This window comes from Hibiscus syriacus, unplaced genomic scaffold (genome assembly GCF_006381635.1).
Source record: "Hibiscus syriacus cultivar Baekdansim isolate YM2019G1 unplaced genomic scaffold, ASM638163v2 tig00110548_pilon, whole genome shotgun sequence".
In the NCBI taxonomy this organism is placed as follows: Eukaryota; Viridiplantae; Streptophyta; class Magnoliopsida; order Malvales; family Malvaceae; genus Hibiscus; species Hibiscus syriacus.
In genome coordinates this window covers 4,053,245-4,067,673 of record NW_024062775.1, presented here as the reverse complement: position 1 = coordinate 4,067,673, position 14,429 = coordinate 4,053,245, and positions in this window count along the sequence as shown.

Sequence of the window (14,429 nt, the reverse complement as noted above, 5' to 3'; positions counted from 1 at the left end):
AAGTCCTGGTTAATCTCTCGGCTCATATGATTGTACCATGTTATTGTTGGTTTTTTTAACCTAAATATCGTTATTATCACCATTACAAATAATTTAATTATTTTTTAAAATGATATTTTTTTATTGATTGAGCATGTCACGTAGGATTAAGCACATCTTTTTAGTCATAACTTTCAAAAGCACATCTGATAAGATATATTTTTATTCTACGTAATACATTCAGTCAACCGAAGATAAAATATTTATTAGTTGAATTGAAAGGTGTAATCTACAAAATGGTCATTCATGGGATTGAATAAACAAATAAAACATGGTCAACAAAACACGTCTTTGCTTGACCAGACATGCCTATATTCTAAGTTATCAGAGTTTTTCAAGGAATCTCGAAAATTATTTGACCGAATGTAAGCTATGATTACCGATATATGAGTGACAGTGTATCTTGAACCGCTAAGATCTTCTAGCTCTTGTCGTGACGATCATTTGTACCCATATGGTGTGTGAGAGTATGAAATCACTTTTTTAATTGATTAATTTGATAGTCATAATAATTGACGACATTATATATTTTTCGTACTGTTATTATATTTATTGGATCTTGTATTTGAATTCGTTTTACTGTATTCATTTGTATGCCAATCTAAATTGAGCATTGTTTTGTATGTTAATCTAAACTGTGATGGTGGGTTTAGGGTAAATATCTTAAATATCTTAAAATAGTAATCATATATGAATGAAATTTATAAGTATATCTAAATTGAGCTGGTTTGTTGTTTTCTTGTAATGAATAGGGATAGACGTATAATTTTATGTTTACGTTAGGAAATGGGAAATATGGATAGACATATAATTTATAAGTATATCTAACATTCTAGTAGAAAACATCAGCATGAAGTAGTCAAATTGAAATCCTTAAACCTTTGAACTAAAGAAAGGAAGAAGAAAATAGAAAATGATGAAGAAGAAGAGAGAAGTGTTTGGTGAGAAAATGGTGGGGTGGTTCAAGTAAACATGATATAAAAAGGGGATGGTTTTCAGCTTTAAAACAATAAGGGAAATTGCTCTATTAGCCCCTCTACTTTCTTTTACATAAAACACTAATCACCTATCACCCAAATCTTTTGGGTCCAATACAAGCCCACTAACATAAAACTGGTTTAGCTATTTTATAAGGTCCTTTGAGCTCAACTTTGGATCTCGGGTTGACCCGAACTAATAACTCGGGATTCGGGGTGTTACATTGATCAAGCAAAGATTTTGTAACATAAGTAATGCTTTCCCACGTCATGGAGGATACATCATTTTTGGTACTCAGTGCCATCGCCACAGATGTTAAGGGAATTAGAAACACCTTCATCCACTACATAAGCTATTGGAATTGATTCCTTCCCAAAACTTATATCATCACTCAAGATATTGGCTTTCTGCATGGGCCATTGACTAAAATGTTGTGAATCAATGATACAGTTACAATAATCCAGTTCACACTCTTCTACACGATCCAAAGAATCTGCTGATGAGTGGCCCTTGAAACCATTAGGAATGGGCATTAAAGGGGACATAAAATTTGGGTTCTTGACAGGCTTACATCTATTTACACACGCAAAATCATCTTGGTGCCACTCGACTTGAATGCTATTCTCACTACAGAGCCTGGCTGCCTTAAGATATATATGTTCCGGTAACATTTCATACTTCTCCAATGAGGTTTTGAGGCTCACTTTGCAGCAAGAAGAGCGAACAATAGACAAAATGTCCCAGTTATTAGGTCGCTCTTTTGTTTTATGAACTTCAGAAACTAATATTTTTGCAAGGGAAGAGCACTGGAATTCTGCTAATCTACCAAGATTACTAGTGTATGTTACATCAGGCTCTACACTAATGGTGTTAGTGTCGATCAACTTTGATGCCTGCAAGCATTCTTCATAGTGGCAGTTGCCTTGTTCCTGATTCTATATGACACTGCCTCCAGACCTTTCTTAAATCTAGGACGGCTAAGTCTCCCATATTTTAGTTTATAAGCATAATAACGCACCCTTTTCTAGGGGGGACGGAAGCTAGCTAAACTTGTTCCCATGTGAGCAGCATGGTGATGGCGGCCAAGAACATGCAATAAATTAAACTTTAAGCCACAAAACCTGCAAATAAACTTTTGAAAATTGCTTACATTCTCTGAATTATTATCCAAAGAAACTGAGTTGCCAAGCTCAAGCTTCTGTGGAGATTCCTAACCCGTAGATATATCATGCTGTTGAGTAATCTTTAACTGTCCAAAATTAACAGGATAAGCTGATTGCACATACAACCATAAATCATCAGTATTACCAAAATGGCTACCACAGGGAATGCATCAGAGAAGCATGCACTGTTCAACAAATTGGACATGGTGTCTCTCCTGAACATGGGATTCTAAAACCTTTTTGTCAATAAATGAATCCAGGCAGATTGCACAAGCATAACCTCTAAAGAACTGTCGCAACCGTCTTTCGGTTGGGTCCCGGAATTGGGCTTCGACTTGACAAATATGGATTGGAGTCGCCACCGATCATTTATTTAAAACAAATGGGTTGATCGGATACCCTATTTCTTACCTGATCTGCGTCTTTCCAAAGATGTGTCGGGTTCGGGAGTCGGTTACGGTCAAGGAAGGATTAGCACCCTTGAACCGTCATTTCGGTACTACGTAATTTCCAGTTGTCTTTGATTAAGAAAATTGCAAGTTAAATTAAAAGGTAAAATTTGATCCGAATTACTTACCCTTAATGAGTTTACGGAAATACCCTTAAAAATAAGATTTTAAAAGAAAATAATAATAATAAAAGAAAGTAACAAAACTAAAGAGTAAACCAAGGAAATAAATGAAACCAATAATAATAAACATAAAATAATTGGATGAAAAAAAATGAAATTGAATAAAATAAAATAAATGAAGATAAAATATATATACAAAAAGAATAAAAAAGGTAAAGTGTTTTTTTAAAAAAAGAAAAATAATAATAAGAGCAAAGAAACTAAAAATATAATGAAAATAAATAAATAGTATAAATAAAATAATAATAAAAAATATATAAATATATAAAAATGTATGTATAATATAATAAAATACTAAATAGTAATAATAATAATAAATAAATGAAAAATAAATATACATATAATATTAACTAAAAAATAGTAATCATATAAATATAAAATAAAATAAAGTAAGAATATATATATATATATATAACGTTAGGAAAATATAGCAAAAACATAGTAAATAAGTAAACATAGTTAAAAAATAATATATATATATATATATATATATATATATATATATATATATAATAATATGAAAATAATATAATATAACGTAAAGAAAAATGAAAAAAAATTATAATAAATAAATAAATAAAATATAATTAAATATATACATATATACATATAAATATAAGAGTTAAATTAAAATAAAAATGAATTATGATCAAAATTAAAAGCCAATCGAAGAAAAAAACGACAAAACACGCAGATCCACATGACCCGTTTATAAAAATTCGAATAGTTTTTCAAAAACACAAACCTCAGGGACTAGATCTACAAAAATAGATCTCGAAAACGCCCCCGTTCATCGGCCAAAAACACTTCTCTCAGTTTTCTTTCGAAATCAAAACACAGCAAGGGTAAGGAAAAATAACATGCGAAGGTATGAACTTTACCTTTCAAAATATAAATGCTTCGAAAAATGGCTACGAGTTGCTTGTAATTTTTTGCTTGGTATTTCGTATATCCTCCTCCGAATGTGTTACAATAGTGAGTTACAATGACTATTTATAATGCTTGTGGGTCCTATATTTAGGAGTTTAAATAATAGTAGAACTCTATCCTATTTTTAGGAGTTTGAATCCTAGTAAAATTCTATCCTACTTTTAGGACTTTGAATCCTAGTAGGACGAAAATATGTGTTGACAGCTGCCCCTCTTTGCCCATAGTCATGTAACGGGGATAGGGCAAAGATTAAAAGACACACTTTTCGTTCAGTGGAGTTGAAAATTGACTCTGATGTTTCAATAACTCTCTGTCGAATTGAGTTACGGATGACTCTTCCATCGTGAAGTCGAGTTCATCTTAAAATAATATGAAATTGAAGCCGTAGTTCGGAATTTGAATCAGCATGTGGCTTCCCGTTGCCCTTCGGTATTCTTCTCAGTTTAAAGACCTTGTATCGGAATCGAACTCAGAAATCTTCATTGACATATAGCTTTTTCTTGACTTAAGCTATGCTTCTTGAAAATGGTTGCTTGTCACTAAGGCACGGCTAACCCAGGTCATCTTCTCAACTTGAAAACCTCGACTGCAACCGAAAAGTAGTGCGATTGATGTGTCATCGAGCTGAATGGAATCTAACTCAACAATTTTGATGGTAGATAACCCTTCTAGCCTTGAGTTATGCTGTAAATGATGTGCCTTGGAGCTGAGCGTAGTCGAACTCGAAGGTCTTTGTTGACATATACTCCTTCTTTGAGTTGGATATCCTTCGTCGTGAAGTTGAAATCCAATCTAAAGATGGATGATGCTTGTGTGCACGATTCCCTTCGTCGTGAAGTTGAAACCGCGGGTGGCCCCTTCTTCGTGAAGTTGAGCCTGGAATTGGATATCCTTCATCGTGAAGTTGAAATCCAAGTAAGTAGCATTGTTCCGAGTCCAATATCCTCCGTCGTGAAGTTGAAATTGGCTCTGGAATTGGGAAGTTATTTATTGACAACCAGCGGTCCCTTCGTCGTGAAGTTGAACTTGCGTTGTCTTGAGTCAAATATCATTCGTTGTGAAGTTGAAATTGACTCTGAAATTGGGAAGTTGTTTATTGACAACCAGCGGTCCCTTCGTCGTGAAGTTGAACTTGCATTGTCTTGAGTCTAATATCATTCGCTGTGAAGTTGAAATTGACTCTGAAATTGGGAAAATGTTTATTGACAACCAGCGGTCCCTTCGTCGTGAAGTTGAACTTGCGTTGTCTGGAGTCCAATATCCTTTGTTGTGAAGTTGGAATTGGCTCTGAAATTGAGAAGTTGTTTGTTGACAACCAGCGGTCTCTTCGTCGTGAAGTTGAACTTGCGTTGTCTGGAGTCCAATATCCTTCGCTGTGAAGTTGAAATTGGCTCTGAAATTGGGAAGTTGTTTATTGACAACCAGTGGTCCCTTCATCATGAAATTGAACTTGCGTTGTCTTGAGTCCAATATCCTTCGCTGTGAAGTTGAAATTGGCTCTGAAATTGGGAAATTATTTATTGACAACCAGCGGTCCCTTCGTCGTGAAGTTGAACTTGCGTTGTCTGGAGTCCAATATCCTTCGTTGTGAAGTTGAAATTGGCTCTGAAATTGAGAAGTTGTTTGTTGACAATCAGCGGTCCCTTCGTCGTGAAGTTGAACTTGCGTTGTTTGGAGTCCAATATCCTTCGATGTGAAGTTGAAATTGGCTCTGAAATTGAGAAGTTGTTTATTGACAACCGGCGGTCCTTTCGTCGTGAAGTTGAACTTGCATTGTCTTGAGTCCAATATCCTTCGCTGTGAAGTTGAAATTGGCTCTGAAATTGGGAAATTGTTTATTGACAATCAGCGGTCCCTTCGTCGTGAAGTTGAACTTGCATTGTCTGGAGTCCAATATCCTTCGTTGTGAAGTTGAAATTGGCTCTGAAATTGAGAAGTTGTTTGTTAACAACCAACCGTCCCTTCGTTGTGAATTTGAACTTGTGTTGTCTCGAGTGGCACGATATCCTCTGTCATGGAGTTGAAATCACGGATGGCCCCTTCGTTATGAAGTTGAGCATTGAATTGAATATCATTCGTCGTGAAGTTGAAATCCAAGTATTGTATGTTGCGGGTGGACACAATTCCCTTTGTCGTGAAGTTGAAACCGTGAAGACCCCTTTATTGTGAAGTTTGGCTTCGAGCTAGATATCCTTCGTCATGAAGTTGAAATCCACTCTCGAGCAAATTATGTTGTTTCGAGAGAAACTTTCAATCTGTCGAGTTGGTCGAAGTGTATCTTCTTGCTGCTGAGTTAAGCAACCAACATGAATCTTTAAAGGTGCTTTTGAATCGAGTATCATTCGTCTTGAAGTTGAAACTTGACTCTAAAAGCTGCAAAAAATTATGTATGTGGAAAATGATAAATATGATGCTCTAAAATGTATGCATAAGATGCATGTAACATGAATTGGTTATATTTTATCTCCTGAAAAATGTCTGATAATTTGCATTAGGATGTTGAATCCCCAAATGATACCCCAATATCCAAAAATACCCCAATATTTGATGTTGAATCTCCAAAGATGCCCAAATGTTCCTCATTTCTTGCTTCAGCATTGATTCTGAGCATGAGTTTTGTGTCTAAGAGTCACATGTCATTTACCAATATCCACTCTAGAGAGACTGTCTTGTTTGAAAAAAAAATGTTTTTCTTTCTCTTTTATTTTCAAAGTTCTGAAAATATCAATAAAGAGTTTCGAAAAATATTTAATCAAAAGTTTTGAAAATATTGTCTCTTTCACGGTTTTGCAATTGAGATGAATCATAAAACTAGAGCTCATTGGATATCAAATGTTTAATTAAAATGTTAATCCTTCAATAAATTATAGCTATTTGACACGTGCCAAGATCAAAGCTATCTTTGGGAAATGATTAAGTAAGGAAAGGATAAAAAGGTCTCAGGTTATTGTGTTTGGTCAAAGGTTTGACATTTGATGCTCAAAGGTTTGATGGGGTAGCTTGCATGCTCTTCTACTGGAAGTGTTCTCCGACTCCCAGCTTTCATAGTCATATTTGGATTGTGCGATGCCTTATCAATGAATTTGTGTGATCGCCTCAATTACACAATTTTTATATTTGAGCCGCCTTTTCAGGTTTTCAACTCGAATCCCCCTTTGGTTTCAAGACGTTATTCAGGATTTATGTCTTGAACCCCCCCTTTGTTATTTTTCTCTACCATGCATTAATTACATTGTTTTTTGCAAACAAAGATTAATCCTGATGGGCGGGATGAAATCTGAAGATATTCTCTTTTGTTTAGAAATCCATGTATGATTAGAAGGGACTTTTAAGTCACGTAATGTAGGCCAGAGTTCATGGTTATGAAAGAAAAGGATAAATAGGCCCAAACAAGTGTTTCAGGGTGTTGAACCAATGATCAATTCATTCTGATGCCTTCAATCTTGCTCAAAATGTTTCTCTCTCTTGATGCTCTATGATCTTTGAGTAAAGTGATTCACTGATTCGGGAATGATTGTGCTTGATCAATCTCATAGTTTGAAGCTTGATGTACCATTTGTCTTTAGGGAATCTTTGCATGTGCTTTTTTGTCCCTTTTTCTTTTTGATTTTTGTTCTTTCTTCTTTTTGTTCTTTTCTTCTTTTTTTGTTTCTTTTCTTTTTTGTTTTTGCCCTTTTTGTTCTGATTGAATCTTCGTACTTGGCATTTGGTTCACCTTTTGGTATCTCATCTGAATCAATGTCTTCGCTCATGTGAGTATATTTCTTCCACCTTGCCCCCCAGTGTGGAGGGTGATCCTTGGTTAGGGTTGAATCAGAAGAAAAATACTACAGGCTCAAAAGGGGACACAAGGGATATATTTTTTCTCCTGTTGTGAAGGGATAAAGAAAGAAAGCCGTTCATCATTTCATACATGTAAATCTTCACAGAAGAGGTATCCCAGGGGGATAGATTTTCAAGATTAATTCTATTCACATGAAAACAGTGTAATTAATGTATGATAGAATTATTTCGAATGAATTCTTCTTCTTTTTTCCCAGATGTCTCAATGTTCAGGCTCCCCGCGAGATGTCCCAAGTTGGTTCTTTAAAAGAATACTCATGTTAAAATGAACAACTCAATGCCTTGGGTTTTAATGGTAAGAAAGGTTATTTTTGAGTCTAAAAAAGACAGTGGTGTGATCTTATTGACTCAAAGAAAGGTATGAGTGTATCAAAAAGATAAAGGCAATGTTCAAGAATTTCAAAAGGAGGTAATGTCAAAATTTCATCTTTTGGTAAAGACCACGAGTTGTTTTGGGCAAAGAATCAAGGTATTTTATTCTGGGGTTTGAGACAGGGTAAGAAATGTCTAATATTTCCATATATCAAAAATCTATAATTCTTGAAGAATTAAAAGAATAATTAATTCATTTAATATTCGAAAAACTAAAGATTAAAATTTGTTCAATTGCTCCACCTTAGAAAGCAGCATAAATTCAATCATTTAAAAGATTAAGCAAACATGAAAGATCAAAGACGTGTTCAAACAAAACAATCCTCTAAGTGCAAATAGTATATGCCATGCCCCCTTCTTCGCCAAGCGCCTTACAGTTTTCAGAGGAATATTTGGGGCTTCTTATGTGATAACAGCTAACAGTTTCAACATCGTAGCCCTTAGGATATGGGGATTCTTTTTTTAGATCATCATGGCAGGCTTTGTCCTATAATCAACTGATCAGGCTCCCACTGTATTATTTTCAGTTTTTTTTCTTTTGATGTTACAATCTTTCTTCCATGTGGTATCATGTGGTTAAAACCACTTCATTGAATCCTCCATGAAGAAATTTCATGTTTATGAAAATGCTTAAAAATGAAATGTAGATGCACAACGCAAAATGAAAAAACTGCATGAAATGTTCGAGGCATTGATCCAGAAAAGTGCCCATTATTATAAATAATCCTTATTTCGACAAAAATGTTTTATCTTGTAAGAGACATAAAAACAATCAAAGGTACATTCAGACTAAATACTCTAGACCCCGAACAACTTCCAGCAGGTTGACAAGTCTTCTGTTTTCATCTTTCACTGGTTGTATGCCTTGTTGGACCACTCCAGCTTCCCTTGCCAGTCCGTGTAGATTGCGAGTTGCCTTCTGTACTTGATCCAGGAAATCTCGGATGACTGCGTCTCTGGCTTTCACCTTTTGTTGTGCTTGCTCCCAACACAAACGCCACTGCAAACCCCCGTCGAAGGGCACTATCTGAAGCTCACTCGCTTGCTTTTTGAAGCTATTATTTTACCATCTTTCTCATGTTGTTTCTCCAGATCAGCTATTTGGATTCTCAGGCGTTGGATTCTCAGGAGTTATCCTTGACTTTATCTTGGTACCCCTTTCTCAAGTCTTCAAGCTCAAAATAGACTCTTTTCTGCTCCCTTTCCAGTTTGTCTACTCTATCTTTCTGAGAATCGACATATAGTTTCCATTGATAACGTTCAACTTCAAGTTCCTTAACTCTCTGTTTCAGCTCATTATTTACAGCTTCAAACTCTGCCTTGACTATCTCAAGTTCAGAAGGGACAGGCCTGAGATGTTCCTCCATAGTCTGGGTGTCTTCACAGTCTGGCATCGGGATGCTATCATTCTTTATCAATCTTCGCCACTCCATATAATCCGGAGTAAGCATATCTCTGGCAGCCACGACATCCATCCGGGATACTTTCTTCCATGACTCGGCTGCCTCTTTGATACTCTTCTTATAACTGTCACTGTGATACACAAACTCTGATGTAGATAATTTGTATGTTGCTGGGATAAACTGTCGTGCCCCATACTGTCTAAGTGCCAACAACGGAGCATACCCAACTGCACCCCAAAGTCCAAGTAAGATCATAGTGTCAGAATCCCCAAATCAGAAAAGAACGTCACTGAGGAACAACCAGGGGGCTCTCCAAGTAATATCCCGGTCCTGAAGATGAGTGAAGACCTTCATCCATTCTTCCTTCGAAGCGCCTTCATGCCATTTCATAGTGATGAACTCTCCCAATGGTGAATAGGTAGTGCTGAATCGGCGGTAGGCAACCCCGTTAGTCTTCTAGAAGTGGCTGTGAATCCAGACTTGAAGGAGCTGAACACATCCAATGAACCTTCCTCCACCAGTTCTTCTGCAATGATTAAGAGACCGAAAGGTCTCGACTAAGATGGTCGGCGCTGGGTTGACTCACTTTGGAAGTTGTTCAAATAGTTCTACCACGGCTGCGTCGATGCATCCCAAGGTCTTCGGAAAGATAATCAAACCGTACAGACCCAGTGCAAAAAGATCTATAGTCTTCCATTCATCAGGGTGGTTCTTCATTAGTTGCTTTATATGGATCCACTCGATTCCTTCCTCGTTACCTTTGTGTTGAAGTCGATCAATCACCCATTTTTCATCAACTGCAATCTTAGCTAGTCCGTTCTTGAAAGGCTGACTCTTGATGTGTTTGATATATGCCCTCTCTAGTCTGATGTTTTCGCAGTGCAGTAGGGTAGTATACTCTTCAATTGTGGGCACCATGTCCTCCCGGTTAAAGGTGAAACAACTATATCCCGGGTTTCAGAATTGAATTAATGCTCGGAGCAGGGGCTCATCAGTCTTGACATGGAGTAAGAGGGAAATATCACCATATCGTTGGCTGAACTTCTGCTTTCTGTCATTCTCCCAACTGTCCCAAATATTTTGCAGTTCTTGGACATCATTTTGTTTCAGGCTGACAGATGCGTAACTAACAAGCTTTGATACATAATTTCCCTGAAGACTGTATCCCTTCTCTTTCTGAGTCTTCTCGGACCATAGTCATGCCTCAGCGTTTTTAATCTCTTGTATTACAACACCTTTGTCCATTAATTCAGATTTATTTTGTGTTTAACAAACATTTTTTAAGGATCAATAACCTCTTGTTATGATGCAAATGTTAGAAAACAAACACAAAGGCAAAAGGATTAGTAAAATAAAAATAAAAATAAAATGACGAAAGAAAAAAAACACAAAAAAGAAAATGGTTAGGGTAAAAATATCTTAGGTTTTGGAATGTGGTTTCGGGGTAGGCTCTAATTCTCCATGGTTTTCCAGTTTAGGTTCTAAAAACGGTACCCGAGTTCTCCTTGCTGGTACCCCATTGGGCTCTCCAGACCCTTAGTCCTAAACCCATCACAGGCTTATGTAGACTAAGTTAAACTCGAGAGGACACATTCCCTTATGCCCGCACGGTAAATAAATTCACATGAAGACATAAGGTATATGAATCCCGAAGGCTACTTGCTAGGCTCGCACGGTGAATAAATTCACACGAAGGCGTCGCTTTCACCCCCACTTAAGATAAGGTTTATAGCTCGGGTATAGAGCCTTAAATGAAAAAGATTTGAAGGCTGAAATAATGAGAAAACGATTAGTACAACTATTTACTCGAAAATATAATCAAAAGTAAATAAAAAATGATCGAAATGTTACCTTAAAATTTAAACTTACCCTTTTCGTTAAAAAGACAACTGAAATTACCATAGCCTGACTCACTTACCTATCCCCAGCGGAGTCGCCAAGCTGCCGCAACCGTCTTTCGGTTGGGCCCCGAAATTAGGCTTCGACTTGAAAAATATAGATTGGAGTCGCCACCGATCATTTATTTAAAACAAATGGGTTGATCAGATACCCTATTTCTTACCTGATCTGCGTCTTTCCAAAGATATGTCGGGTTCGGGAGTCGGTTACGGTCAAGGAAGGATTAGCACCCTTGAACCGTCCTTTCGGTACTACGTAATTTCCAGTTGTCTTTGATTAAGAAAATTGCAAGTTAAATTAAAAGGTAAAATTTGATCCGAATTACTTACCCTTAATGAGTTTACGGAAATACCCTTAAAAATAAGATTTTAAAAGAAAATAATAATAATAAAAGAAAGTAACAAAACTAAAGTGTAACATCCTCCATGTCGGGTGAGTGATTAATTTGCAAAGTTTCAACATTTGGTGATTAAAGTAGAATAATTTTATAGTTTAAAAAGTATGGTTAGTAAATATGAGATGGAGGTAAGGACCAAATGGTCATTTGTAAGGAATTTTTTAATTAAAATAAAATGTTATGGGGTTATATGAGAACCCACGTGTGACATTAGGTTCCAGAACCCTCCCATTTCTTCTTCCTTCTTCCTTATTTTCTTCTCTTCCTTCTCTCAACGTGAAGCTTGCAAGTAAAGGTAAGAATCTGAACCTTGGTAGTTTCTTTGATTTTTAAGATTGGAAATGAAAGTTTGGATGTAATATAAGCTAAAGGAAAGCTTATATGACATTAAAACAACAAGATAAGTGTTTTAGAGATAGATTTGGAAAATGAATTTTTAGATGAAATTTTGATAGGAATGAGTTTTTGAAGTTTGAATAAGATTTTTGACTTGTCAAGAAGCTAACTAAGAAGTATGAGGGGTTAGAATTCAAATTAGAACATATTGGAATTTGGGTTGGATTCTTAAATTCTACATGGAGAATTAGATTTCTAAGTTTTAGAGGTATTTAATGGATAATAATTAGTTAAAGTAAGTGTATGAAAGCTAAGAGTAGTAAAGAGAATGAAATATGTATGTTTGAGCTGAAATGGGATGATTTCCGAGCTCAAATTAGGATTTTCGGGCTAGGGGAATCGGTACCCATTCAAGGGGAACCGATACCCCCTCAACGAATATGATTTCCAGAATGCTAGAGGGGAATCGATACCCCCAGGGGGGAACCGATACCCCCTCAACGAATATGAATTCCAGAATGCTAGTGGGGAATCGATATCCCCAGGGGGGAACCGATTCCCCCATGAGAAAAAAGAAAGAAAGAAAGACTAAGCTATAATTTCCTTAAATTAGTAAGCTATTAAAGCTTAAATTCAAGACATAGACATCTGATGATCATTCTTAAAAATTATGTTTATGTAGATACCGAGCCTACACAAGTTCGGGAACAATCTACCAGTAGGATCGATCGAGGAAAAGGCAAAGAAGTATAGGTGAGTGCATATGCATAGCATGATTATAGAAATATACTCCATTCTAGACTTGTGATAAGTCTAGATTTCATATCTTGGTACATAAGCATAGTCGGTATTATGAGACATGACATGAATTCATATAAAATGCATTATATGACATGACTATATGGGAAAAGTTATGAGCTATGTGAAAAGGTAAGAATTTACATGTCTACGCGATATAGACTACTTGAAATGTAAAAGCCCATGTTATGTAGATGAGAACTATAGGTATAGTTGGCATGCCAAGGGTAGAGGGTATACTCGGTTCTTTAGGACATATGTATATCCTTTGGAACCTGTGTGAAGTCTTGAAAGACACATACTTGATCCATAGTATATGTATATGATTCTTAAGGAATTCTATGTGGTCCTTAGGGACATCATTATATGGCACTACGGTGCAATTCTACGGGGCACTTCGGTGCAATTCTACGGGGCACTTCGGTGCATTTATACGAGCTGTGGTGACAGCATAGTGCACAACCTCACATTACTCAAATACCTTAGGTTCTCAATATGCTATCATGGGCCAATAAACTTATTAATACAGATTCATGAATGTTACAGTCATACGCTTACAGGTATGGATATTGATGAAGTATACTACATTGATTAAGTACATGTTTGCATCTCATCTCATATGATCCTGACATTTTCATTACATTACATTGCCTGGTTATTATTATTGCCTCACTAAGTCGATGACTTAGCGTGTGAGTGTTTCACACGTAGGATCCGAGGAATTAGACGAGACAGGTGAAGCAGCTTGACAGTATTACTCCTGCAACCATCAGATCAGAAGCAACTTAATCAGTAGGTCATTTTGTTATGTAAATGGCAGTTGGCATGTAATTAAAGAGTTAAGTTGTGTATGCTCTGAATATTTTGGTAAACTTATATTACAGTATGTATATTATTGTATTTTCTTAATATAAGTACAAATATTTTACTATTATTTGTTAAGAGTTGTGTTTTAAAGTCAATGTAGTATCTCTGACTCATATCCGGGTCGGGTATGGGTTGGGGTGTTACATAAAGAGTAAACCAAGGAAATAAATGAAACCAATAATAATAAACATAAAATAATTGGATGAAAAAAATGAAATTGAATAAAATAAAATAAATGAAGATAAAATATATATACAAAAAGAATAAAAAAAGGTAAAGTGTTTTTTAAAAAAGAAAAATAATAATAAGAGCAAAGAAACTAAAAATATAATGAAAATAAATAAATAGTATAAATAAAATAATAAAAAATATATAAAAATATAAAAATATATGTATAATATAATAAAATACTAAATAGTAATAATAATAATAAATAAATGAAAAATAAATATACATATAATATTAACTAAAAAAATAGTAATCATATAAATATAAAATAAAATAAAGTAAGAATATATATATAACGTTAGGAAAATATAGTAAAAAAACATAGTAAATAAGTAAACATAGATAAAAAAATAATATATATATATATATATATATATATATATATAATAGGAAAATAATATAATATAACGCAAAGAAAAATAAAAAAATATAATAAATAAATAATTAAAATATAATTAAATATATACATATATACATATAAATATAAGGGTTAAATTAAAATAAAAATGAATTAGGGTCAAAATTAAAAGCCAATCGAAGAAAAA